The 3,844-nt window shown below is 35.2% G+C and overlaps 1 long non-coding RNA gene across 2 annotated transcripts in view; it reads left to right on the top strand.

Moving 5' to 3' along the window:
- Positions 1-482: 482 nt before the first annotated feature.
- LOC111087117 overlaps positions 483-3,844 on the top strand; it is a 31,163-nt gene continuing 27,801 nt past the window's right edge. For both annotated transcript variants that reach the window (XR_002611831.1, XR_002611832.1), the window contains exon 1: positions 483-705. This is a non-coding gene — a long non-coding RNA (uncharacterized LOC111087117). The remainder of the gene's footprint in view (positions 706-3,844) is intronic.

Below are 3,844 nucleotides of genomic sequence, written 5' to 3' on the forward strand. Positions count from 1 at the left end.
CCATAGCCGCGTACTTTCATCGAACTGTATGTGTTTTAGCGTTACAGAAAAATCAATACTACCTTTTAATTAAAAAAAAAACTGGTTTACCCTGAGCTTAAAAGAAAACCAAACAAAGAAACTGATAAGTACTGAGTTCTGTCTTTTAAGTGGAGACAAAAAACTTGGGCTGCAGATATGAGCTATGATTTACAATCCAGTAGCTTATTTTGCTGTATAAAGCTTAACTCAAACAACGCGGCTTTGTTTGTAAGACTTGGAAAACTTAACCATAAATATTATCCATACACCAAATCAAACAAAAATTGAAGAACCAGTTAACATCAGTATCACAACATGGTCCCGAGCTCATTTTTTGTTGAACGCGATTTAATAATAATAATAAAAAAAACACATTGCGTGGGCTTCACTCAAGTGACGTTGGTGTTTCCTGAGCCACTAGCTAAGCCGAACGTGTTATATAACAGGAGAAAGTTGCAAGATTCGGAAGTGACAGAAAAACAGACTCACGCTGCTACAGCAGGACTCCAGCCTCTTTGTCATTGGACCACGCTTTGTTGGGGACAAACTGAACGCTCTTGCTTCACACCTAGACAGGCGGTACTGTCACTCCTAACGTTGAAAGCTGCTAAACCCCTTCTGGATTCAGTATGAGACCCTCGAGTCTACTTAAAGTAGTGTTCGCTCTTCTCTTTGCTACTGCAGGTAAGTCGTAGTCAAACAAGAAACAAATCATGTTACGATTTACTGTTGTTTCGTTCCAACTTTACTGATATCAATCACTGGTATATGGTCATTTTGTCAGGAGAAATTATCATAACATACTCTCTTAGTTTCAAACACACACACACATAAACACAAAGTTTTCATTAATACAAATTTGTTACTATAGCAAACACTGTTAATTTTAACGACCAAAACATGTTGTTAGTTTGTTAGACTTTATTTTTCGTAATTCAACGTTTTATACACGCCAGGGTAACTGAATTACTGCGCAAATAATGGAATACTTTAGAGTCTAAAATAAAATATGTTTTAAGTAGCTGGCAAAACGTTCAGTCCTGATGAAAAGTTTCCTATAATGAAGTCATTTAATTAAACACTTAATTCAGTGTGTTTGCTTTTATTACCGATAGGGTAAATAGCTTGCTAAATATTGTTTTCTCGAATACACCATACTAAAGAAAATTGAGAAAAAAATGGCATTTTTAGTTGGTTGTTGTTAAGCACAAAGCTACACAATTGTCTATCTGTGCTCTGCCCACCACGGGTATCAAAATCCGATGTTTAGAATATTAAGCCAGCAGATTTACAACTGAGCCACTGGGGGGCAGTAAATAAGCAAAATATACAACTTATGTAAAACTGTTATTCATTGATAAAAAAAATAGTATGATTATAAACACTTTGCTAGTATTACCTTGTGGGAAGACCCTATCATAAGTGACTCATGGGAATCACAGTTTTTACTAATAAAATGCAAGGTGCTGACACCTAGTTTTTTTATAAGTTAGACAAATAAATTTTAAAAATATTGATATGATGTTAAATGTCTTCTTCAATTCAAAAAACAAGTTATTTGTGTTATTTGCAATATTTGGAATCTAAGATTATAAAATATCGTATTCAAAAAAGAAATATGAGTTAGTAAAAAAGAAAACTGATACAATTAAAACCTCGTAATTTATTTATTTTAACAAATTTGTTTCTTAATGAAATACTTTCATTAATTTTTTTATCACATGATGCAGAAACATTATATGGCAAAACGCTGCTCTTTGTTTCACCACAAATTAACTTTCCGCTATCTCAGCTGTAAGCTTGAGAGCTTATACTGCCAAAGCTCGAAGTTCGATCCCTGCGTTGGGCACATCGCAGATAGCCTACTGTGTAGCTTTGCGCATAACAAATCAAACAAACCCATAAATTACACGTTTGGACCAGAATAACACTTTACAGTCTTCAAATAAATCATTATTTGATTAGGTGTTTTTAGTATAGATGGCGCTAAAAGAATGCAAATGATTACGTAGTTATAAAAGTTCAACTTTCCTTCCTGAAGATGGTGGCGTAAGAACGCCGAAACATATAGAGTCTTTTTTTTATGACTGGTCCTTGTTTTTAGTAAATTATTTATTGTTTAATTATTTTAGCGTTGTAATCCTTTTAATTGTATATATATATATTACAATGGTCGTTTTGAATTATTTAACCCTAACTGGAGTTATAGAAATAAGTTATCTTTGATGACTCCACTTCATAAGAAATGTCACTTACGGAATTAGTAAGTTCTCAAGGAATAAGATATAACTGTCTGGTCACTAAAGAGTTCACTTTGACTTTTGTCATATGTTGACCAAAATGAGTTGAAAAATTATTGTATGGTGGCTTCTGTCTCTTAGTGGTGAATTTATAAATGTATTCATTTCAGTCGAGCTGTTTTCTGATGTTTATAGGTTCTTATATTTCAGACTAAAATATGCCGGCAAAGCATCGCGTTTGCAAAGCTTCTATAGTGAGATGAAGCACAAAGTAAAATTAGGGTACGAAAATTAATTATAAATTTCGCGCTAGGCTACTCGAGGGCTATAGCAGATAGCCCTCCCTAATTTTAATATGATAGACTAAAGGGAGTGAAGAGAGTCTAAACTACCCACCGCAAACTCTTAGGCCACTCTTTACTAACGAATAGTGGGATTGACCGTCAAATTATAACGTCCCAACGACTCAAACGCTGAGCATATTCTGTGACGGGTTTCTATCCCGCGGCCCACAGATTGCCCTAACTACGAGGCCATGCAAGGTCTTCAATATCTACAGTTAAGCTTTTCATTTGGTTGTTTAGAGTTTACGCGCAAAGCCACACAAGTACTTTCTGTGGCTTGTTGTCCGTCCCTAATTATGAACTTGTAGACTAGAGTGAAGGCGGTTAAATAGCAGCACCAGGTCACGTCCGGCAGAAAGGTAAGAATCTAGAACACTGACCGTGCTTCTCCCGGTGAGACAGCGGTAAGTCTTCGGATTTTACAACACTAATGCAGTAAGATTAATATATATATACATGTAGGATTTTGTGTGTGGGGGATGTTATCAAACCCCACAAATATTGTAGTTAAGCACAAGCGTACACAATGGGCTATCCGTGCTGTGCCCACCACCTGGTTTTTAGTGTTATAAACCTTTAGACTTACCGCTGAGCTAGTGTGTAGGTGATTGGGGAGGGCACCACAGATAATATTTATCGATCCGCCAATACTTATTTATATGACATTTAATTTTAAAACATTACTGTTTTCTCTCTCTCTCTCTCTTCTTTATTAAACAGGAAACGTTGCGCCGGACTTGAAATGAACCTCTTCGTATACTTTAAATTCTAAAAAAAAAAATATTAGAGCCTTACAACCTGCGAGAACATTTGCTGATTCAGTCTGAAACATTTTCTGGTGATTATCCGCAAAGTACGTTAACTTGTGATAATTATCAGGCCAGTTGTGGTGTGTAATTTTTTAATATTTATTCGAACTACTTTATTAAACTAAATACGAAGTTCTTGGATCATACTAACAGATCTCCTTAGCATTTACCGAGATGTTAAACTTTAGATGTTCCACTTAAAAAAAAAAAAATGGAAAGAATCAAAGATAAAATTAACTTGCCGATTTAAAAATGCTGAAAAAAATTATAAGTATCGTTACAAGCTTATGATACACCTAATGAAACTTTCTATACATCGTAATACACTTTATATTGGTGTTGTTGGTTTTTACAGCAGGACCAAAGGGTTGGTTTGGTTTGTTTTGAATTTCGCGCAAAGCTACACGAGGGCTATCTGCGCTAGCCGTCC

Source organism: Limulus polyphemus, unplaced genomic scaffold (assembly GCF_000517525.1).
Source record: "Limulus polyphemus unplaced genomic scaffold, Limulus_polyphemus-2.1.2 Scaffold1748, whole genome shotgun sequence".
Lineage (NCBI taxonomy): Eukaryota > Metazoa > Arthropoda > Merostomata > Xiphosura > Limulidae > Limulus > Limulus polyphemus.